At 37.5% G+C, this 25,714-nt stretch overlaps 1 protein-coding gene across 5 annotated transcripts in view; it reads left to right on the top strand.

Annotated features, from left to right (window-relative positions):
• The window catches only part of LOC131078975 (DNA polymerase eta), an 88,726-nt gene that overhangs the window by 3,165 nt on the left and 59,847 nt on the right, over positions 1–25,714 (top strand). Inside the window, exon 2 of one of the 5 annotated variants that reach the window (XM_058016838.2) lies at positions 20,745–20,835. The exons of the other annotated variants lie outside the window; for them this stretch is intronic. The gene's annotated coding sequence lies outside the window, so the exon portion shown is untranslated. The remainder of the gene's footprint in view (positions 1–20,744; positions 20,836–25,714) is intronic. 5 annotated transcript variants of the gene reach the window in all.

The raw sequence follows: 25,714 nt of genomic DNA, 5'->3' as shown, positions 1-25,714 counted from the left end.
GCTTCCTTGATGCGAATACAATCTCCAAAATCCCCTTCAATCCAGAAATTTATCTTAGAATAAAACTTCATAAATTTCTAAACTTCAATCGTTGTAGTCTGCCTGTGAAATCTGAGTGACTTCCTGTGAAATCTGAGTGACTTCACTTGTAACCAGCTAGGGTAGAATCTTGCACTACCCTAAGGTTTTTGCTCCAGAAGAGTTCTCCAAAATCTAAAAGAAGAAAAATAAACCAAGCATGAAGAAATGAGCTCCAAAATCACCTTTTATCAAAACTCGTAGAACATTCTTGAAAACCTTTTTAAATTTCTGCTCTAAATATTTCATTAAGCTCAAAAAATAAAGTGACCCCTTTTAATATTTCTTTTTATTTTGCACTTTAGTCAATTTGAGTTGCTTAATCACTTAGAGAGATCATGGTCAACTTGTAGCACATATCGCACCTACCATTCTAGGCCATTGAAGACATCGAAAGAGCTAAGTAGATCAAATTAGGTTGCAGAGGACCTAGATCTAAGGTGTACTTAGAAGGGTAGATTGAAGCGAACTTGTAACAGACCACTCACGCTTATAGAATCATGTTTAAACCATCAGATTTTACTTAGGGTGAACAAGCATTCCGATCAGATATCAGGGGAGCAAAAATTAGATCATTATAAATTGAATTATTGGTATTTGATGGTTTCATGGCTTAAATCACTAGGAGGGTGCTAGTGCTAGGTGATTCCAGCTGTTTGTAGGATCCTTGTCAACCAAACAGTTGGTTTTTGAGGGTTTCATGCCTCAAATCAAAAGAACACAATTCCAAACATTTATAGGTGAAAGCTCCTTGATTTATCCTATCATTTATCACAAAGCAAGGTTTAGGCCAAATCGCAAAGGTAGGAGTTCTTAGGAGGCTAGCTAGCAATCCATATTGCTACTGATCACATTTAAGCTCATGCAATTTCCTTCTAAATAGTAAACTCTCTGGGAATTCATAGTAGTTCTTGAATTTTGTTACCACTCAAATTTGAATCAATTATTTGTTGAATTTTGATATTAGCTATGTGTTTATCTTAGTTTGAAATTTCAATTTGGGTTGATTGTGACACTAAAGTGAATTGAAATTATTGATATGATTTCAATGTGAATTGTAATGTGAAGAACATTATTTGACATTGATTAGGGTAGAAAAAGAAACGTTAGGGACACCATATTGGTATCAGAGTAAGCAGTCTTGCTAGTTTGCAGGGTTAATTTGGTTTATGCAGTTGAGTCAAAGAGATCAGAGGGCCTTAGAGAGAGAAAGAAGAAGATTAGAGGTAGCAACACAAGAGGTTAGCAGTGGAATTGGATACAGAGGTAAGAAGATGGCAGATTAAGAGGGTGAATGGAAGGCCTTCGTGCATATACAAGAACAAATGGCACGAAGGCAGGAACAAATGACACAAATGCTCAAAACACAAAACAATGTAGGAGAAGGGAGCAATTCAGATCAGAATGGGGTTGGAAATTACATAAATAACAACATGACTCCAATTGGATCAGCACTCAAACTATTCCTGCCTACTTTTTTGCTTAGAGTGGAGTCATTGCGGGAACAAGTTGAGCCAAACTTTGTTGCAAATGACTTTAATACCAATATAGATGAGTACATGAGATTTTAACCGGATGTCATAAGTCAGATACCATTCGCACAATACAATAATGCTAGGTCAAGGAATGGGCCAAGGAGAGAAAGAAGACAGTCCACCCAACAGTTCAATTGAGATCTACAATAGAAGGTGAGTAAGTTGACGCTCCTAACTTTTGATGGTTTTGGTAAGGTCACTGCATGAGTTTGGGTTTAAAAATCGGATACATTTCTCCCACTCAACCCAATGATGGAAGATGAAGCTATCAAGTTCGCCATTATTCATTTGGAAGGTACAACTCATGAGCGGGGACATCATGGGTTGATCACACAAGGGCATCATCATATTGTGACATATGTTGATTTTGCATAGAAGTTCATAGAGAGCTTTGATAGAAGGAATCTAGAGATGCATTTGAGAGAGTTGACATGCTTGAGGCAATATGGTTAAGTAGAAGATTATGTAGTGAAATTTCAACAAGTTCCAGTCATGGTGACATATGTTATAGAGAGGAGACTAATACTCTTGTTCATTGAGGGATTAATGCAATCACTTCGAGGGTTGGTGAAAGTTTTTGAGCCAACATCTTTGTAGAAGATTCCATGACCAAGAACAAGTTCCACCCCAAGAGTTGATTATTACGGTAAGAGGCCATTTCACAACGGCTTTTCGCAACCCAAGCCAGTACCTCCTAAGCCTAGCAAGGTGAAGGAGTTTAAAAATGAGTTTCAAAGGAAATAAAATATGCTTCACTTGTAGAGATCCATGGGAACATGTCATAGGTACTTGGGAAAGGGACATGTACACTACATAGAGCTAGTTTCCAATGAGGATTTTGAGGTAGAAGAGTTTGAACTCGAGGTTGTTGTGGATGAGATTGAGCATGAGGACTAAGTAGGAGAAAATTCAAGAGGTACCCAAGTATCATTCTCTTCGAGTTAAAGGAGTCTTACAGGGACAGAGTGATAGGTTCGATTGATAGTACGATCACCCAAAACTTCATTGGTGAGGGATTGGTGACTAAGATGGGATTGAGGACAAATGGTTTTGAGGGATTTAATGTTATAGTGGTTGATGGGTTTTCTATTCCGTGTATCAAAAAGATTTAGCAACTTGAGTTGACTCTAAGAAGGCATAAGACGTGAGATGATTTCTGTGGTTGGCATTGGCGAGATAAGATTGGTGTTAGGTGTGCAATGGTTGCACTCACTCGGTGAAGTCACACAAAATTATCAGACTATGGAGTTGAGATTCAAATTTGATGGGAAGGAGATGATTCTTTGAGGCTTATCCAATGGAGGTTCTAGGATTGTTTTAGCAATGGAAGAGTTTTCTGTAGAGACTAAGTATCTTGGGCAATTGAGTGTTTGATTATAGATACAGGTCCATTAAAGGATAAGAGATCCTATTATGTTGACATCCAATCTTTCTTCGATAAGCATAGCAAATTGTTCAACAACATTCCTCTAGGATTGCCATTGGAAAAGGGTTTTAAGAATGTGATTGAGTTGGAGGGAGGAGCGAAATTGATCATCACTACACCTTATTGTCATTCTAGGAGGCATAAGCAGGAGATTGAGAAGGCTATTAAGGAGTTGTTAGAAATGGGACTGTAAAATCCCAGCTAGAATTGCACCCAAATTTTCACTTTCTTCCCTGCATCAAACTTTTGGCACGAAGGTATATGTTGCAGAGTTTAAGGATTGGACTTGATTATAGTTAGTTTACGCGAACATATGGATTGGTGAACTTTGTAAGATTTAAAATGAAAGATAACTCTGTAATGTCCCCACTTCTCCATTTATGACTCAAGAGCATAGATTTGCCTATAAGCCATTACCGTAGGCAAGTTAAGTGGTTAGGAGATGATTGGCTAACCAAGGAGGACTTATACTTAGTCGCTTTTTGGCCTTGGTGAGCTTAAATTATATAGACTCTATAATAATTCATTATAAAGTTACTTATTCTATAATTATAAAATTTTATGAAGTAACTTTATTAAAAGGGGATTAATGAAAAGTTAATAATGAATTATAAGATTACCCCCTTGGGTGCCCCTCTCTAGACAAAAATGAGAAATAAACTTTAATTTAAAAATGATCCCACTCATGACAAATTGAACCCTCAACTTGGATGCTCAAGTTGGAAGAATATTCCAATAAAATCTTAGCATTTTAGAGCCCTAAATTGGGCGTGGGGTTTGAGAGGACAAAAAGAGGTGTATGTGAAAGAATTGGCATTCATTTTTTATTTGATATTGACATTTTCTTCCTTGAAGAGCTCTGCAACAGCAAGCTTGGTTGGACTTTCAGGTTGGGAACGAAAACTCTCAATCTTCTACAGTGTTTGGACGAAAACCCACACACTTGCAGAATTGAAGGATCCTCTTTCAGGTCATTTGGGGTCAATATTTGGAGGAGATTTTACAATTACACCAGGTCTGAGACAACAACAGCAGATTTGAGCAAATTGAAGGACATATCCAGCAAGTTAGTTGCCAATTGGTGCTGGCCGTACCATCTCTAGGCTGGCTGTACCATTCTTACTTGGCTTGTGAAGCCAATAAAATAAATTGGAGGGTTTTAGATTTGAAATTTGTTTGTAAATTTATTGTTGGCAGCAAATAAAGACAGATCAGTGGTTCTTTTAGGGAATTTATAGCAGATTTGGGCTACATCAGCATTTTAGTGGGGAAAAGTGGTCGATTCTGGAGATTTCTTCTGACAAGAATTAAAATAAAATACCTGATCTGCTATTTTTTCATTTATTTGTTTTTGGTAGTTATATACTAGGAGAATAAAACACCCTGGAGCAGTTTACAGCACTTGGAGGCTCCTGTATTGTTCTGTGCACCACCTCCAACATCAAAATAAGCTCATCTAGGCTAGCGTAGGACACCGGGTAGACCAATTTTGGCTCTAGTTGTCTTAAATAATTATTTACTTGAATTTGTAATTTGTTGGTAATAAAGTTAAAATTCTGAGATTTCATTTTAGTCAATTGTTCTTTTATGTATTGCATTCAATTCGCAATTTCTCATTAGCATAATCAAGCAAAAACCCCCCCAAACTGAAAAAACATAAAAAAATCCACGGAAACGCAAAAAACAAATTTGCTGGTCAAAGATTGTGAGCAAAACAAACCATCAGATTGGGCCGAATTCCTAGTTGGCATCTTTCAAACTCATGGGATGCTTATGAACAGATTTGACATATATGCTCATTACATCTTCCAAGTATAATTAACAGAAATAGTAGTATGCAGCAAGAGAACATCAGGGAATATATTGCAGACTAGAACGAAAGATTTCTGAATGCTCTTATTTTGCAAAAACAGAAAGTATCTTCATTACATTATCAACATAATGTATGATTCAGACTTATTGACAAATAACAGAGAACACACAGGAAGTATTACAGACTGTAATGCAATAGATTTGCTGACCTCAAAGTGCATTAGTCACCCTGAAAATGACTACTACCATACTCAGATCTGTACAGCATGCTTATTACTTCTTATACATTGTTTTGTCTTGGACAATGTGCTCGACTTGCCTGAGGAGGAATTCGTCCAAGCTTATAGTAGACTCTACCTTGATTATTTTCAGCGCCAAGCTCACAAATATCTCATTCTGTCAAAAATGGCAGTAACACCAAATATGGTGCCAAAGGATGAGTTGCTAACCTTCCATGCGTCACTTGTATACCTCATAGACAGTCTTCAACACCTCTATGTTCGTTATGCCAATAAGGCCCACAAGCAGGAAGAGGGTAAACTTCCCACACCAATAGAGATAGAAGTTGAAGACCAGCTAATGAAAGAAGATATTGGATGGTCCACACTAATCAATTGAAACACACACTATATACCTGAAGCTCAAGCTAGAAAGAAGGAATCCGTACTATAAAAGAGCTACTCTAAGGTAGAAGCAATCCACAACAAATTGTCATTGTAAGTATTATGAATTCCCATGAGCCGTGTATTAGTATTCTTCTTGTGCCAATGTATAGAGATCTTTCATTGAGACAATAAGCCTACGGTACCATTGGCTAGAAACAATATACTTTCATGCCAAGATAGAATATAAAGTGGCCAGATCCAATACATTTTTATGCCAAGACAGAATATAAAGTGGCCAAATAATCCACGTTTGCCGAGAAGATAACACCATGCCAAATAGAAAGAAGCTTATACTAGTTCATGCCAAGGTTTAATGAACGAAAAGGAAATCGTGCCTTAGTGTATTTCTTTTAGAATCTTCATGCCACAAGAAGAGAAGTTTATCGGCCAGCACATAGACACCAGAACCCTACAAAAAGTGCATTTTTTCTCGTTGCATAGGTGAGAACCAACAAGGGACCTTGATAACAGAAGGAGCGGCAATAATGCATAGGCCTGATGAATTCTTGAGTTCATGTCCTGCAAAAATACAAAGTTGCATACTGCAACAATGTCTTGTTCTATTTCCACGACCTAAGAAGAATTTCTTTTGACTTCAAGTAGAATATTAGTTACCAAGCAAAATATTAAATCTTTCACATTGGAATATAAGATGTTTCAATACATTAAAGGAATCACCAATAATCCCCAATAATATTGCCTAGTCAACAAGGTATGGCGACCAAGACATTTATTCATGCCAAAAGAATAATATCCCTAAGCTTTAGACACGACCATTGATAAGTAAATCTTAGTGGTCAAAACAATAAGGATATTATTTAATTCAAGTTATGAATATTTCCCTTCAAACCTTTTATTCCTTTATTTTGAAGATTTGCCCAATATCTTGAAATTTGGTTTTGAAGAAGACTTCCCAAATTTCAAACCTTGACCTTTGAATTATAGCGAGAAACTTGGATGATTTCTCCTACTACCAGCTAGGGTGGATATTTTGACCGTCGAAATTGATCTTCCCAAGAGGGTGATGTTCCTGATCAGGAGAGTCGATTTTCTTCTATTTGCTAATGTTTGTTTTGTGAATAACTAAATAAAGTGTTAAGTAAATGAATAAAATTATTAATAAAATTTACTATTAAATAGTTTTATTAATAAGATGGTTGGTGAGGCCGACATGAGTTTAGGCGGTTTCCTTTAATTGGTTTATTTTAGCTGACTTGCTTGAGCCAGTGTTTAATCATCACGGATGTAGTTATATGATCCTTGGTCAGGGTGTACCTAGGCTAAGATGGAAACCTCAGTACTAGACATCATAGGTAGAACAAAAAATCTACTTGAACAACCATCTGTTAATCAGAATCGACTAAGGCAAATACATTCTATCTGTTCCAAGAAAAGACAGAGGTTAAAGGCGCTTATCTCTATTGATTTTAGGCACTAGACTACAACAGCTCTGCAATCGAGGATTGGACCTGTATAAGCTAAATTTCTGCCCTCTAATCTTTTTGCTACGGGTGATAGCTGAACAAAGATCTATCTTTGCTTTTTGACCAGACTTCTGCATTAAGGGTCTTGAGTTGTATGAACTGATATATGTCTATGATGAACTGAATTTATGAATCAATTGGTATTGATTTCTTCATTTTGGGATTACGGGTTAGATTTGAGTTGTTATATTTCATGCCTATTCCGAGATAATAAATTGGAGCTGCAAAGTATTATTTCATTTTTATTTTGAAACAACAATCTTGAACAATTGCAAAGCATAGTTTCTTTTTGTGTTGGGATATTTTAGTGGTATCGGAGCCACTTTTCTGCTAGCTTGTTGTTTGATGAGTGACAGGGATCAAAGATACAAGCAAAGGGAAAAGAAGGCAATGGGTGATAGGGAAGAGGTAAATCCTCGAGATTTCAATAGGGAGATTAGAGAGATTAATACCAGTGTGAGGGATGCCATGAGGGAGATGGTTCAACTTTTAAGAGGAATGAGCTAACAACTGAGTGCTGATAGGCCCATTCAAAATGATGCTGAAGGCAGTCATTCTGGTGGAGGAAAAGCTTCAGTTGGTGGGGAAAAAGCTTTAGCTAATGGTGGGAGAGCTTCAATTAATACAATGATCTTTAGAGCTAAATATCTTTACAAAGAAGCAACTATAGGTATTGGGGAGGAACAATCTGATCTGGAGGAAGACATGGCAATATTTAATGTGCATACTATGCCTTAAGTCCTGTCATACATGCAGATTTGACCTTCAAGGACTATTATGAAATGAAGAAAGCAACAAGGTATGGGAGGAGAGGGTAAAAATAAAGAAAAGGCATTCAACACTGATTGGGAAAGATCATCATCTCAACCTTTGATGGAGTTGGAAGCTCATCAGTTAGAGCTTGAGTGCAGAAATTAGATACATATTTTTCATTGAACCCAATGCTTGAAGAATTGGCTATCAAATTTGCCACTTTGTATCTTGAAGGGGTGGCTCACGAATGGTGGTACCATGGAATGGTAACACAAGGGCATTATTCATTCACCACATTGGAGGGATTTAACCAAAGGTTGATTGTGAGGTTTGATAGGAAGGATCCAAAAACTCACTTTTGAGAGCTAGCACAATTGAAGCGAGAGAGTAAGGTAGAAGATTATGTCGCATAATTTCAGAGACTTGTAGTAGTGATGTTTGATGTGTGAGAAAAAAGGCTTATAGTGTTTTTTGTGGAAGGCTTGACCAAGCCCCTCAAAGGTTTACTTAGGGGAAGGCCTGACCAAGCTCCCCAAACGTTTACTTAGGGCATTCGAATTGAGCTCATTACAAGATGCCATCAAAAGGGCTTTGAGTTTTGAAGATTTAGTGGCTAAGGACAGATTGAGCTTCAAGCAAGCATCTCCTATGTTATCAAAGAAAATGCCTTTGAAGAACATGACACCTATTAAGCCAAATCCGGTGTAGATATCTAGAAGTGAGTTGTGAAGGAGAAAGCTATGGTTCACATGTAGTGAATCATGGGAAATGGGTCATAGGTGTTTGGGAACTGGACAAATTCATTATATAGAGGCTGTCTCTAACAAGTATACTGAAGGCTCAATAGTGGAAGATTTTGATACCAGACAACATTTGGGACGGGTGGATTGTGATGTTCTCGATTAGGAGAGTCATCTTTCTTCTATTTGCAAGAGTTTGTTTTGTGAATAACTCAATAAAGTATTATATAAATAAATAAAATTATTAATAAGGTGTACTATTCACATAATTTTATTAATAAGATGGCTAGTGAGGCCAACATGAGTTTAGGCGGTTTCCTTTAATCGGTTTATTTTAGTGTACTTGTTTGAGGGGAGCCTATATGAGTAGCTATGAGCCGGTGTTTAATCATCATAGATTTAGTTATTTGATCCTTGCTCGGGGTGTACCTAGGTTGATATAGAAACTTTAGTACTAGATATCACAGGTAAAATGAAAACTCTACTTGAACTGTTTAATGGTTGAATGGGTTGGAATACTGAGAGGGGGGGTGAATCAGTATTCCTTCACTTATAAAAATTTTATTGATATGTTAAGCTCATCAATTAATCTCATCAGCATGAAATAGCAAATACAAAATAAACAAACATTACAACCACAAAATGAACACCGTAATTTATATGTGGAAAACCTAAGCAGGAAAAATCACGGAGAGGGTTAACTCTCAAGATAATATAACTAGTTATACGGTGTTTACAAAATGGGTGGCTCATTGCGGATGGCTCACTGCCAAAATACAAAGTAGCTCATTGTTGGAATGCTCATTGCAATATAAAGTAAATGAACTGAGGAAAATTGCATCTCCTAATGCATGAGGTCAGTTCCAAGATAAGCTCAGATATCAACTCACAAAAACTCACAGTAGATCCGGTAAAGGATCTCTCCAACTTGTCCATAACTGCCTGCAACAGATCCAGTAAAGGATTACTACACCATTGTGACTACACTCTGCCAAACCAACTGCTTGCAGCAGTTCTGGTAGACGATTACTGCAACACTGTTTGCACTCCGACTCTTCTTCACACACACCTTTGCTCATATATCATATTCCACTGCTCACACTATATGCTGCTCTCTTACTGCAACTTCTGTTCTGTCCACAATTCTGTCACTTGTACACTTCTTACTCTGCCACACAACACACACACATGCTCTATTGTTCCACACACTACACATCCACACAACTATATATATATCGGTAAGCACATACATCGAGATAATATGTCAGCTAAGCACAAATGATTTACACAATAATATATTGCTCGAATCAACACATTGTCCAAAATATGCCTCGACCAAAAATAAGGAAACCAAGTCGGCTTTCATCGATCTTCTACATGCTTCCTTTACACACTTCATTTATCGAAAAATACACCTCAATTACCACGACGAAACAGGGGTCTACCGGACCCATAGATATAGACCCATAAGCACAAACTCCAAGCACAACGACTCCTAACTTCAAGATACAGATGCCACAAATTCCGGAACATAAAACCGTAAACCATAATGCAATATAATCATTCGGATAGCAATAAAATAGATACAATTGATACTGGAACTGGATACAAACCATGATAAGCAAAACACAAGATTCCGGAGAAGGGGATCTTTTGGAAATGACTCCAGTAGATCATACATGCCTTATTGCTTCATATCACATCCAGACCTATCTTCAATTGTTTCTCAACATGCCACATTCGGTCCTAACCGGATTACCGGGTTTGACATCACTGACAACATTCACCCAAATCTAACAATCTCCCCCTTTGTCATTGATGGCAAAACATCTTAAAAACATATCCACATATAACTACCCCTTACTCATATATCTCCATTATTCTACCTTTCTCCCTATATCTCCATTTGCTTTTCTCCACTTTTGACATCAAGGACAAAGGGTGCCTTTAATGAAAAAGAAAGAAAGAAAAATGAATGTGTTCAACAAAAAAGAAATGTCAAAATTGTATGTCAACCAAAAAGATTCTTAACTGCTTTTCTTTTGAAATATGTGTTTGTATTTCTCTTTAAACTCCGGAAGGAGAACTTTCTAGGAATGAACAACCAATTTAATGCTAACAGACAGGCTTCTTCATTCTACCAACACATCAATAGCATGAGAAAAACTGTTTGGAATAGATGGATTTTGCTCATACTCAACTACATGACCAAGCTATACTGAAAAGTGTTCTAGCTTAGCTTCAACAATCTCCTTGACTTTCCAGAAAACACTCACATAATCTTTCTTCCGCCTTTGCAAAAAAAGTCATTGAGCTTGCAGGGAATTTACCTTTTTCCTTTGCTCACCATCTTTGTTGCTCGGAAAATCAAATGACTTACCCATAGAATTCAATTCTTCTTCAACAGATTCAATTTTTGCTTTGTGCTTCACCATAGTAGCTGACTATTGTAAACAATATTTGTAAACTTTGCTCGCACTATTGATAAAATCTCTCATCTCATTTATGCATATTGATGGAGTCCTTTTAGCATCTTCACATTTCTCCAACAAATCTTGCATATTATTAGCTTCTGCTTCTGAATCTTCTTTCGCTTGCTCTACAACCTCCAATTCTTTCTTAACCATAGGGGATTCCAGATCATCCAACTCAATTACTTCTTCCTGTTTCAATTCTTTCTGCTTCTTCTCAGGTTTCAGAGAACCAAAAGATTCAATCTCTTTCAGCTTCCTCTTTTCGGAGGCCACACCTTCCTTAACCTAACTGGTAGTTGGGGATGCCGGACCAATACTCCACATATCTTGAAATGATTTAAAGTAAACTTTACAAGCTTCTTCTCTCTTTTCCAATCCATTAAGATACCGAAAGATCTGTCTAGCAACCGCGACCCTAGATTTTAGACAATACATTGCCAAACATATGATCCAAACCGGAAGGGGTAACCTTGATTTTTTGTCATTATGATATTCTCTAACAATTGACTCTTTAACAATTCATACAAATCGAATACAACATCTTCCATAGCAATCATATGCGCAACATACACAACAATAGCCAATGTAGAACATTCCCAATTCCCGAATTAAATCTTGTAAGATATACCATATGCAACATACCTTGTTGGTGTTGGAAATAAGCCACACTCGGACCAACGATGGATTGGTCCAAGAGGGGCTAGTAGCTCAGTGGTAGAGCACTCCAGCAGCGTATGGAAGGTCCTAGGTTCAAGTCCTAGCTGGTCCATGTCTCAACATGGTATCAAAGCTATAGTTAATCGAACCTAAGGCTATTCAATTTTGTGGAAAATTTAAGAACTAGCTTATACCCAACATCACATTTCTCTAATGGCAAGCACTATCAGATTTGAGGATAGACTTGAAAGAGGAGATAACTTCTTAGCGTGGAAATTCAGAATCAAAATGATCCTAAGAGAAAATAAAGTGGATTCATTTGTTCAAATTGAAAATGCACAACCTGAGAATGAACCTGACAAAGCAGCATGGATAGAGGGAAATGAAAAGGCTATTAAGATAATAGTTGATGGGGTGAGAAATAACATAATGCCCATCATAAAGAAACATGAGACGGCCTATAAAATGTTCAAAGCACTTGAAAATACATTTGAGATATCAAATGCAAGTCGAACGTTGGCCTTAAAACGAGAGATCAATCATATAGCCATGAACAAAGGGGAGTCAGTCAATGCTTACTTCATGTGGATATCAAACCTAAGAGATGAACTACCAACCCTTGGATACGAGATCCAAAGCAAAGAGTTAACACTCATTGCTCTAGATGGGTTACCTAGTGTGTGGGACACATTCGTCCATGGTATCAGAGCCAGGTCCAGGCTAGGAGCCCCAAGCATACGAGAGGTGTGGCTTAAGGGGGGTGTTGGTGTTGGAAATAAGCCACACCCGGACCAAGGATGGATTGGTCCAAGAGGGGCTAGTAGCTCAGTGGTAGAGCACTCTAGCAGCGTATGGAAGGTCCTAGGTTTGAGTCCTAGCTGGTCCATGTCTCAACATACCTCACAACAGGATTAACCATTTTGTTGATCAATAACGCTCTTTGATCTCCCGTCGCACCCGTTAGGGTTTCAACTTCCTTGTTCTTAACCGTCTTCTTAACTTGTACACTCCCTTTATCTCACAGACTAGTAACAATTGAAATGATGTCCTTGGAAATTTGATAGAGTTTATCTAACATGATACAGTCATTCTGCACACGACTCAAGATTAATGTGATCACATCCTCATTGTCGAACCACGGGAATTCACATCCTCTTTGTTCTTCAAATCTTTTTTCAATTTCTGCTTCAATTTTTCGACCTTTCTCTTCTTCTTTAGCAATAACAAGGCTTGCTTGTTTGAATTGAGCGTGGCCTGTCTTTGACTTCCAAGCAAGCGAATGTAACTGATCGGTAATGTTTGTCTGGTGCAGCCCTGGTTTTGGTTGCTCAAAAGGTACGTCAAAAGGAAACTCATGTGGCAACACCATACTGCTTCATGCCTAGTATTTCAACTTCTGAATAACAATTAATTGTAGAATCTTCACGCCAATTTGTGTTGCGTGTGGAAAAAGTTCTGGATAACTCTTGATATGATCTCAAGTTGATAATGATCATGCCCTCCTTCTAGCACCAATTTATGTTGGTGTACGTTTTATCATATACCGAACATCAAAATAAAATATCCAAGGATCCTCTATCCTCTCCTGAACAAAATCACTACTTGTGCCAAGATTGTGAGAAAGACCACAAGGCGACTCCAAGGTCTATATGTGTGAACGAGCGACTTTATGTGGATAGCTTCTTGGGTATTGTGTGCTGAAAGACAAGGGGGACTTACGCTTGACAACTAGGATCATTCACAAGTTGGACTTAGGTGAATTTATCAATAAATGCTCTTTGTTTTTGGATTTTCTGATTTAGGACTCCAAAAAAAATAAAAAGGGATAAGGATTTAGAAGTTCTTTGCTACTGCTATGCTATTCCTATGAACTCAAGAGATGGAAAAGACTGGGTGAAACTGGTAACGACACTTGGACAACTACGCAAAGCGGGTGCAATCTTCTAGGGTTGTGCTTAAGATTTTCACACTTAGGAATAATACCAACAATTGAACAATATTACTTAAAATAGAAGTTAAGCATCCACATTAAAGCTTAGGCTAACTTTACACATTGAATGAAAATCATCCATCCAACAAAAGTATGAGCAAAATTTCACCAGTCTAAACTATCAATCCTTCATTCATCTAACAATTTTAAAGCAAATAATTTAAAGCAAATCTATTCTAAGTGTTGAAGAAAATATGCAACCATGCAACCACTTGATAACAAATAAGACTTTATCCAAGTAGCTCTACGCAACAATTTCATGAATCTCTCCACACTGAAATGAAATGCGAGAATGAGTTTATATAGAGTTTCTAAAATCAAATGAATGGCCGAGATCAATCTAAGATCAATGGTTGAGATTAAGACAACCTAACCCTAATTAGAGTTTCCCAAAATAAAATGAATATCCAGTGCATGTGAGACAAGTGGCACGATGTGCTATTTTTTAGGATTGCACCCCCTTCTCCTGTAAAGAAGCAGAAAATTCAATGAATTTGGACACAATCTGATCAACCTCTTCTATTGTGACATGTGGCAGCATGCTGACTCTGAATTCTAATCCTTCCAAATCATCTGCACATACAACAAAATTGATTTCCCAATCTAATTCTTGTTTTTGGAAAGCATCTTTCATAGACAGGAGGTTCGATGCCTTAGACAAATTCTACCTTAGGACTGGTTCAGTGGAGAAGATTTTCGATGTCTTGGCTTTTAGATTTTCTGACTTCATATCCTTTTCTCGGATAGTTTCTTTTTCAAGTACCTCTGCAGCTACAAGGTAAACCTTGTCTTGAATTTCTTTTATTTGCTCTTGCTTTGTCAGCATCTGCCTTCACTTTCTCCAAGACTTCACTGTGTGCAACCAATGTCCAGTGCCAATCGCTGAAATCATATGCCGCTCTTGCTTCAATTATAATTCCATCAACTAACTCTTGCTTTGACATTCCTTTCAACACTCTAAGGCAAGGAATGATTCTTTCTTGAATCTCCTGAAGATCACCCCTTGCTTTTGCCATGCTTGCAATTCTAGAGAGTAGAGAGGAAGTTTGTCCATATGTCAATGCTAACCTTTCTGTAAATGTGGCTGCCTCTTTACCTGCGCTTTCCATCCATGCCTTGGTCTCTCTGGCTGTTATTGTTTCTTGTGAATTCAAAAGTGGAGGAGCTTCTGGATTTGTTTGATCAAGTGGCTTAGTCAAATGCTGAATATAATCCCTTAGGCGCTCAACTTCTCTCTTATACTTGTTCTTCTTTCCTACTTCCTTATCTAGTCTTGCCTTCGTGGAAGCAACTGAATTGTCCAAATCTTCAGCTTCCTGCTTCTTGGTAGTTGGTCCCAAATTGAATGTAGTGATTTCATATTCATGAGAAGCAATTTCCTTTTGCCTTATCTACCTTTGGTACAACAATCTATACTGTTCTGCATCCTGTTTCATCTCTCTGGATGGTAGAAAATCTTCTAGTTGGCTTCTTTACTACAGTTTGCTCTAATCTAGCCAAGAAATCAGCCATGTCATCTTTTTGTTCTTCTACCACTTGTGTCTTTTCTTTCAATCTCATCTTTAGCCAATCAGGAACAATGGGCTGCACATTGATCGCCTTCTTCACACATGATACCTCGAAGGGCCGAAATCATTCCTTCTTGAAATTCACCTTCCTCGAAATCCATTTCATTGTTTGATTCCACTACTTCTGTGCCGGTAGGAGATGGAGGCTGTTCATCTTCTTGATGAATTAATTCAACGTTTTCTTCATGAACTGGAGAAGGAATCTTCATCTCAGCCAATGATTCATCAACAATTAATATATAGTTTTCATTCTTAGATGTGGCAGAACGAGATGGTTCTATCCTTTGCTTCTTCTGAACAGGTCCTTCATTCACAACTGCCTTCCCCTGCTTTTTAGCACCTTCAACTGATTTGGCACTTTGAGTTACTTCCTCATTTGAAGAATATCCTTCTGCTTCACCCATCAGGTTATAAGCCAAGATTATATTTCTCCGTCTTAATCTATGACACTATCGATCAACCCACCACCTGGAATGTTTCATAATTGGCTGCATCAAGGTGGTCAAGTTTGCATGCTCTGGTTCAAACCATTTGATAGGAGAAAGAGGTGCATGCTCATCAAAGCCAAGCTGAATATATTCTGCATTATCTTCCAGTTGATCAGGCACAAGGAAAGGTTTAGTCGTTCTGATCAAGCTTATCGACAGTGTAGAAAATAGTCTTTTCTTGATGTCAAATTCATTTGCAGCATTTGCCCAAAAATCTTCTATATCCACTTTATGTCTAAATCTTTCTCCATTCACTAATCCAATATTGCCAAGAGGATCAAAATTAGCTCTAGATCGGTAGAAGGTAAAGGGATACCATTGCATTTCTAGCTTGGCACTTTCAGTTGCTTGTGTTGTCGGACAATACTCCTCCATATTTCCAATAAAGAATGGAAAGGATATTGCTGCCTTCCACCTTATTCTTTTGAAGCTCTGATATGTTTCAAGTTGCCTGAGAACTTCAAGTAGAACTATCCTGTTGGTTGGGTAGATTGGAAGTCGGTAAGGACGATCGTCAAAACCTTGGACTCTTATGTAAATTTTGGAAACTGGATAAACTAGGATCCATACTTGCTGATTAAACTTTTGGCTTCAGGAGATAACCTTTGGTGAGTTCCTCCTTGTAATGTTCTTGTGATGTACATTAGGAATTCATCATGTGCTCGATAGCTCTTCTCTTTAAGTTGCAGCTGCGGGTAACAATCATAAGATCTTAATTCACGTTCACCATTACCAACCACGCCTCTACAGATCAGTCCGAAATATCTATAAGTACTAGCCAATAGGTAGATAATGTAGGAGCTCATGTAGAATGACTTCGTCCTCTCCAAATTCATCAATTGTTCATGAATGTTGTTGTTGATTATGTGGAACCAATTGAACATACCGACTCCCGAGGTAATTTCATCTATGAAGTAATACATCCATGTCTCAAATGGCGCACCCTAAGGGCTGCTCATTACTCTATTCAACAATAAGATAATGTCACCATATTCTTCCTTGAAGTATGGGTGTAGTGGGATCTTTGACACTTTTCGTTGGGGTCTTTTCTTTTCCAACCATGATTTGTTAATGTTTGCTGCACCGAGTTCAGACTGGGCATCATAAATCTTCTGGGTATCTTCTTTGGTTTTGTAGGAGGTTTTATTGTAGTTTGGAATTCCAAACGTTTCTTGAATGGAAAACTCTGCAAGATTAGCTAAAGCCCTCCCATTAGGTGCAATAATCTCTCTTGACTGTGCATTGTGGTGTCTAGCACACTCGACCATCAACTCAGCACATTGTTTAGCCAGAGGAAATTTAGCTGCTTGGATGATGCCGTTTCTCATCATCCGGCAGGCAATGGATGTCGGTAGTTGTCCATCATGACCATACATCCTCTTTTTGAATTCTTCTAAATCCACATGTCCAAGGTCAATGTCTGTGATATTCTTCCATTTAGACTTGATCTTGGATTCTGGCTATACTCCTTTACTGGCAAACTTCATTGGTATTTTCTTGGAAGGTGCTCCTTTGGTGGTCATTAACCTACATAACACATAAAAATTCAATATTATTTTCGAGACAACTTGCTGATTTTAATTCTGGTTTTTGATCTTTTCCCTTGGAATTTTCACTTTTAGCCTGTTAAAAGGTTAAATTTCTGCGAAAAAGCAGACTGAAATTGAATAATTTAGTCAAGAAATTGATAAAATCTGAGATAAATAAGACAGGATAATAGAAAAATTCAGTCGATTTTTGATTTTTTGTCTTAGAAACTGATCTTTGTGATTGAAATTCACCTTCAATTTTGAAAATCTGTCTTAAAATTAGAAAAAAGCACTTAATTTCTTGACTTCGAACACTTTGAAGATATTCTACTTCTTCAAAATTTTTCTTCAAGAAATCAATTTTCACAAAATTTGAGAGAAAACTTCTCCTCAATTGCTCTCCAAATTCTCAATTTGAATAATGAATTTGAAAGTGATTGGTTGAAATATATAGAGTTTGAGGTTTTAAAACTTAGAAGCTTCTTTGTGTTTTTTTGTTTTTTTTTTCTAATTTTTTATTATTTTTTTGTGTTTTAAAGTTTTAAATCTTTCCGAAATGGAAAGTTTTATCTCTCTCTCAAAATTTATCCTTAGCTCAGGAATCTTCTAGAACTTTCTTTCAATTTCCAAAATTCTTGAGTTTTTCTTGAAAATATTTCAAGTGTTGGAATTATTTTTGAAAGTCAAAATATTATTTTCCAGCCCGTTCGTTGTTTAACCCTTGATTTCATGTGTAATTTTTCTCAAATTTGTATTTCCTTTAGCCATTTTTCATTTTTTTAACATGGCAAGTTGATCGTCTTCATGTCTAAGTCTTGGGCGAATTCTCATGTTTAGCTTAGGCATCTTCACATATTCCATTTATGCCTAGGTAAATTTGGAATGCCTAAGTCTTGTGAATTCCATTTTTTTTCTTTTTTTGAAGTGTGCTTAGCCAATGTCATGCTTCTTGCTATGTCGTCCAAGTTGTTTAGATAATTCTGTTTGGCGGACTTGGCTAATGTCTTGCCATCTTCCAACTGACCAAGGCGGACTTTGATGCTGTGTGGACCATATCTTGATTGCTTTAATTTGATGTCTATGTCAACTTAGCAATTCTCATGCCATCCTTGCTTTATTTTTATGTTCTCCAAGCTAGGCGAACTTGGAGTCTTGTTGCTTTTCTCATATGAGCCTTGGCGGACTTTACCAACTTTTGGATAAGTTGCTTTATGCTTTAGGCGGACTTGGAAAGCTCTTTGCCAAGGCGGACTTGGCTTGTCCTTGGACATTCCCTTGAAGTGCCAATGTAACGCGAACTTCATGTTTTCTTGGACATTGCTTTCTTTGTGCCTTGTTAACTTCATACGTAGGCGAACTTGAAGTTTGTTTGCCAACCTCCACATATGCTTAGGCAGACTTGGGAGTATGTTTGGATATCTTTGTATGTCACGTCTTAGGCAGACCTTGAAGACACCTTATCATGCTTTTCCACTTCTTCCTTGGCAGACTTGTATGATGCTTAGCCAAGGCGGACTTGAGCCTTTCCTTGCCAAGGTGGACTTTATCTTCTATTAGACATGGTGGACTTTGAAGAAGTTTTGCCAATGTCTCGCTTTACTTGGCGGACTTGGCAAAGGCTTTGCCAAGGCGGAGTTGGAAGGGGCTTGGACATATTGCCTTGCTTTATTCCTTTGCTTTAGCTTGTCTTCTTGAGCTTAGCGAACTTGGTATAGACTTTGCTTTCCTTGTTGCTGACTTAACTTTAATTAAAGGTAGGAGTTTAACTGACTCTGGCCATGAGTTTGTTAACTATAGGTAGGAGTTTGCTGATGCTTGGACATCTTTCCTTTGGCTAAATCGGATTTCAGGTTTACCTTGCCAAGGCGGACTTGGCACATGCTTAGACAATCCTACAAGGCGGACTTCACTCTTCCTTGGACAAGGTGAGGTTTGGAGAAGCTTGGACATGCTTCCACTTTGCCTTCCATTAGCCATCCTTGGCTTGGGTCTGGACAAGTCCCCTCATGCCTTGGGCGAACTTTACCGTCCATTTGCCATTCTTTCATGTGCTTGGCTGGTCAAACTTGGTCTTCCCTTGGACGAATTTTCATCTTCATGCCATTTTTTTCTTCAAAACATTTTCATTCAAATTGTCATGTCCATCTTTGACCTGCCATATTCATACTTGGATCATCTGGAACAAAAAACCCTTATTGAGGTTTTACCTTGCTTTTTGCAGTTAAAGACATAATTTTTCAAATTTGAGGACATGGGTATTGATCATATGGCTGATCTTTTGGAACAAAACCCTAATTAGGGTTTGCATCATGCTTTTTACCCTTAGAGACCATTTTTTTAAAATTCTGACAACATGGGTAGTAATGATATGGCTCAAGGACCAAAGCCCTAATTCAAGAAAAAAGTGAGAAAAAACAAAGCCCTGCTTTTTGCACTTGGAGGCAAAATTTTTTGAATCTGAAGACATGGGCAGTAATGATATGGCTTGAAGATCAAAACCCTAATTCCAGAAAAAAGCGAGAAAAACAAAGCCCTACTTTTTATACTTAGAGAGAAGATTTTCAAATTTTGACAACACGGGCAATTGACCAAGTGACCTAAGGAACAAACCTAGGTTCCACTTTCAAAAAAGCAGAAAAAAGAAAAAAGGCAGCAATTCCTAAAAATAGAAAGTTGTCAGAAATGACCCAAAGCAATTGCGATCCTTGTCCTTCAGACCTTCTAAGCACCTTGCCAATGCTCATACATGATTCTAAACATTATTTCTCAACTTGGCTTGGGATGACCTCAAAACTCTAACTCAAAACTCCTTAAGAAAATGGATTTATGAAACTGCAGTGTTAGGACAAAAGCCCTAAAAAGCAAAAAATAGGGGGTCCCCATGTGCGATGGGGCAATGTGTGGAATAGGTCACAACAGGGACCAAAAGATTTTCCTTGAGAAACTCCCCTTGAGCCAAAGCAATACGCTCAGTTACCAGAGGAAGGTGCCTGCACTGGATTTCAGTACACCATGCTTGCTCTCATTATTCACCTCTTTCTTTCTCCATACCATTACTTCCTTTTTCTTTGATTCACTAGCCTTCATCACATTATTCTCTGTAGACTTCTCCATACCAACTTCATTTCTGCATTGATTAGCATAATGTGTTAATGGTTATAGCTGCAGGAGACATCATTTTATTTGCTTGGTTGTATTATTGTTTATTATTTGTTCTTTTTGTATTTTGTCGATTCTTTATTTACTTCTTTTTGCTGCATATGTATCGGGTTCCTTGCTTGCCGTCACCGATCTGAGTATTAGGTGGAATGCGTTATTATTATTCGTCGAATTTCAGTTTCTTTTGCCTTGGTGGCTTGGTTAATGTATCATATTCCTTGTAATTGCCGTCTTTAGTGATATTCACGTGAAGTGTGGACGTATTATTTAACCTTCTCGTTTTTCATTCTTGTGTTGGCTTTTCATTAGTTTTCATATGCTTTTCGAGATTGTTTTTCAGAAGACGGGTGAAGCTCAGAAGAAAGTATATATTTATTCTTATGCAGGGGTGATTTTATATGTGTGTGAGGATTCATGATTCATATCTTCTTCAGCAATTCCATTTGCTCACAGATGTGTAAAAGCTTTCAGATTGCTGTAATATTCTCGGCTTCTTCTCTTGTTTCTCGAGTGCTATCAATCATGATTAGATGATTGATTATTAAGCTTGATAGCTTTGTATCTTAAATTTGTATCTTCAATAAAACTTGATTTTTGGTGTGGTTGGGTTTTTGACCCTCAGGTGGAGGGTTTTCCCAGGATAAATAGTTGTTGATCTTGTCTTCATAAGTTTTCCTAGTTGTAGTTATCCGATTTTTAGCTTTTTGGTTCTAATTTTAACATAATGTTCGGATTGCTTGCACTTGTAGCAATTGATGTTTCTGTGCACTGGACTTGCTAAATGTATTCTAGTTCTGCACTGATTAGCTTTGTGATCATAGCCATTGCATATATGACAATATCCATGAAAGTTCTTATTCATCCTACTCATTCCAACCGGATTATGATTCTAACTCACAACATGATTTCTACAGTAATTTGCTTTGTGACCAAACTTCTTGCAATTGTAACATTGAATGCTTCTACAATCTGAAACCTTATGACCTTTTTTTTTGCATTGAAAACAATAACCATTAAATGATGGGTACCTTTGTGCATTCAGTTGAAGAACTGGTAGTCTCCTTGTAGTAGATCTCTGATTTTGGGTTTTGCTTGCATCTTCCGGTTTCTTCTCTGCTCCTACTTTGACTCCCTTGCCTTTGTCTTTATCATTCTGATTTGAACATTCACCGGTCTGAAATCCTAGTCCAATCTTGTCTAAATGAGCTTTTGCATGTTAATCAAATCTTCCAACCATTTACTACTTTTACTTTCTGCCTTAAGCTTCTTCACTTCTTGTTCTAGTTTCTCACATTCTTCAATCTTTAGCTTGATTGGTTCTTTCAGGGTTTCTTCTATCTTGTTCTTCTCTTCAAGTTTCAGCATCAAATATTTAACGGTTTCATTTGCTTGCTTCAACTGATTGTTAACTTCCTTATGTCTCAACTTGAACTTTTGGATCTGTTCTTGCAGCTTCATTACACACTCATTTGCTACTTTCACATTTTACACACTCATTTGCTACCTTCAGATTTTTTTCAATTCCTCATTTTCAGATTCCACACTTTCTAAATCTTCAAGAGTTGTCTGCAATTCTTCACCTAGATGGTATTCTTTGGTCATACTCATTAGTGCCATGATTCAACCAACAAGGATCTTTGATACTCATCAGTGCCATGGTATTCTTCGGTCATGCTCAAGCGGTTAAGCTATCTGACAAGGGACCAAGCTTTGATACCAATTGTTGAATGGTTGAATGGATCAGAATAGTTGAATAAAGATCTATCTCTGCATTTTGACCAAACTTCTGCATTAAGGGTTTTAAATTGTATGAACTTATATATGTTTATGATGAACTAAATCTATGAATAAATTGGTACTGATTTGTTTATTTTGGAATTATGGGTTAGATTTGAGTTGTTACTTTTCATGCTGATTTCGAGATAATAAATTGGAATCGGAAAGTATTATTTCATGTTTATTCTAAAACAACAATCCTGAACAATTGCAAAGTATAGATCTTTTTGTGCTGGAATATTTTTGGTTTGCGTTTTCAAGAGGCTGAGATGGAACAAATTTCAACTCCAGAACCATATTGGTGTCAAGACTGGGAAAGAATAAACTCCAACATGTTTCAAATGAGCCTCTTACTGTTTTTTAATAACCTTTTGAGAAACACTTCAAATTCTCCTTTCCAATTTCCCTCTCTTTTCATATTTCCCTTTTTAATTTTAAACTTTAACTTGGGAAATAATAAATTGGCCCTCATTAACGCAAAAAGTGGTCAATCTAAAACTTAGGAATTAATGACCTTATTAAATAATTAAAACATAATTTGAATTATTTTTTATATTTCTAGGCTAGATAATAGGGGGCATTACAGGGACATAGTTGACCTAAATTTAGCCCTTTTGCTTCTTTTGCGGTGTTGGTCAAGAAAAGGGATGGTATTGAGAGGATTTGCATTAATTATAGATTCCTCAACAAGAAGATAATCAAGAACTACTACTCAATTCCTAGGATTGGTGAGTTGATATATGAGGCTCATGATGTGGTGTATTTTTTCAAGATTGATCTACGATCAAGTTATCATTAAATAAGTGTTAGAGATGAGGATTTGCCTAAAACAATTTTTAGGTGTCATTGTGGGCATCATGACTTCTTGGTCATGTCATTTGGGCTGACTAATGCATTAACTACATTTCAAATCAAGTATTTATTTTAAAGTTGAAGAAATTGGTTTTTATTTTTTTATGACATCTTGATTTATAGCAAGACATGAGAGGATCTTTTGAGGCACATAGATGAGGCGCTTGACATTCTAGAGCAATAGTAATTTTTCACCAAGGCATCAAAATGTGAGTTTGGTTTGGTCAAGATATTGTATTTAGAACATAACATTAGTGCCCAAGGGGTTAGCATGGATGAGGAGAAGATCTAGACTTCGCAACTATTACAAGAGGTTTGTGAAAGGGTTTCCACAACTTGCACTCCTGTTGATAAATACAATAGGCCCAAATAGGTCCAAATAGATATTGTGAATGCACTCAAAGAGAACTTACAATAGGCCCAAATCTAGCAAAAGATGTATGTTGATTGCTATTGATTAGAGAGAGTTTTTGAGGAAGAGGCATAGTTTTTTTGAGGTTACAACCTTATATGCAATTTTCTCTCAAAAGAAGTGTGGAAAAGCTCAAGCCATGGTTTTATGGACCTTATAAGATTACAAGAAGGATAGGTAATGTTGCATATGAGTTGGAGCTTCTAGAAAATATCAAGATCCATAATGTTTTTCATGTGTCATATCTTAAGAAGGCCTTTGTACAACTCACACTTACATTAGAGCTTGTTGTGACGTTTTCACACATCGCCCCATTGCAAATGGGGACCCATGTTTTTTGCTCGTTTTGTTCGTTTTCGCTTTGCTTTTTTAGGGTTTTGTTAGTTTGTTAGTTGTCTGGATTTAGGGTCAAGCCTTAGGGTTTTAATTACCGTCTTTTCAGGCCAGAATCCAGTCAGTTTTGAGAGCTTTTTGAGCTTCCTTTCGTAGGATGCAAATTTTGAATGCAATGAATTCGCCAGAATGGTCTAATTTTCAATTGGAATGTTGATGCAAAGCTTAAATTTGTCTAAGTGTTGAAGATGAAATGCGAATTTTTGTCCAATTGAATATTTTGACCAAATTTTGACATTTTTGATTTTTGATCCTAGGCATCTCAAATGATTTGTTTTCGCCTTGTGAAGTGTTAAAATGTCTAAAATCATGTTATTTTGGCCTGTAGGAGCAAAATCGCTCCTGTCCCTCAGTGAAGGACGGGAGCTCGTTTTCAAATATTTTACTATTCCTGCAGGGTCAAGATGAATTACGAATTGGAAGTGATGGAGAAAGGCGAGATCTTTCCATTGAATATAAATTGAAGATTTTCATGAGCACAGAAATGCCTCCAGGGGAAAAATCGCTCCTGTCCCTCAGTGAAGGACCGGAGCTACAAATCCAATTTTGCTTTGTCCTTGCAAGATTTTAACGTCTTGACGATGTGAAAAGGTCCAAAGAGGTGCATTTTATCAAATGAATATAACTTGAAGCGTCGCCCAGGGGATCACATGGATAAGTAAGTCTGGCTTGAGTGAAGTCCTGATCCTGAGATTTGGCTAAGTCTGGAATGTCCTGATCCTGAATTTGACTAAGTCTGGAAACTGACAAACCTCCAAAAACTAGATTTTGCAATATAACTCCTGGAGGTCTGAAACCACTCTCAAACATCCTGAAAGTATATATGGAATATAACTTAAAGTATAAGAAAGAAGAAAGATAGAACTTATACTTAAATGTTATATTCCATCAAATTTATCCTGATTGAGAGTGCGAAAAGTCAAATTTCGCTCGTGTCCTTCTCCAAGGGTCCAGAGCGAAAAGCGCTCCTGTCCCTCTCCAAGGGACCAAGGCGAATCGCTCGTGTCCCTCACCAAGGGACCAGAGCGAAAATGCTTAGTTGAGCCATTCCTGACCTTGTTTGGACGAATCGAGACATCAAAGGCATGGTGAAGGACGAAATGAGCATGATAGAGCATCCAGACTTGATCAAAAACAATGAAATGATGAAGTTTTTGCCTAGAGGGTCAAATTCGCTCCTGTCCCTCACTGAAGGACCAGAGCGAAATTCTTCACAAGGTACGATCTCGGCAAAGATCAAGCAAGTTTTATGTTTGAAGGCAAGAAAGAGGGCAAGTTGAACCTATTGAAGATAAATTGAAGATTGCCAAACATCAACAAGCGACCCAAATGTCCTAGTTCGCTCCTGTCCCTCAGGAAGGGACCAGAGCGATTTTTGTTATAAATGATTTTCTTGCTAAGTTTCAATCGATTCCAAGGCATGGATGAATGGAAGGACGCATTATGAACCCGTTGAATATAAATTTGGAAGCTAGCAAAGTGAAGTGAAGCATACAAAGCCAAGATCGCTCCTGTCCCTCCCCAAGGGACCAGGGCGATATGATGATTATATTGCCGTCCCTCCAAATTCAAGACACTCCAAGGCGAAGAACAAGGTGGCAAGGACGTCTTAAGGCATCTTCGTCAAGCACAAAGCATCAAAGGTCATCAACATTGAAAGATTTGCACTAAAATATCTCAGTTCGCTCCTGTCCCTTAGGAAGGGACCAGAGCGAAATTTGCATAAAGGCATAAAATTTGAAAGTTTATCAAGCATCAAGTGATCACGAAGGATCAAGGAACTTTATTTTGCACGATGATAGCGATGACAAGTTGAAGAAGGCAAAGACAAGCTCAAAACGTTGAAGTTCGCTCCTGTCCCTCTCCAAGGGACCAGGGCGATATCACATCTTAAAGACATTCCTTCGCACAAACAAGTCAATC

Source organism: Cryptomeria japonica, chromosome 8 (assembly GCF_030272615.1).
Source record: "Cryptomeria japonica chromosome 8, Sugi_1.0, whole genome shotgun sequence".
Classification (NCBI taxonomy): domain Eukaryota; kingdom Viridiplantae; phylum Streptophyta; class Pinopsida; order Cupressales; family Cupressaceae; genus Cryptomeria; species Cryptomeria japonica.
Note: the sequence above shows the minus strand (reverse complement) of the source record. Positions and strands in the feature narration are given on the sequence as shown.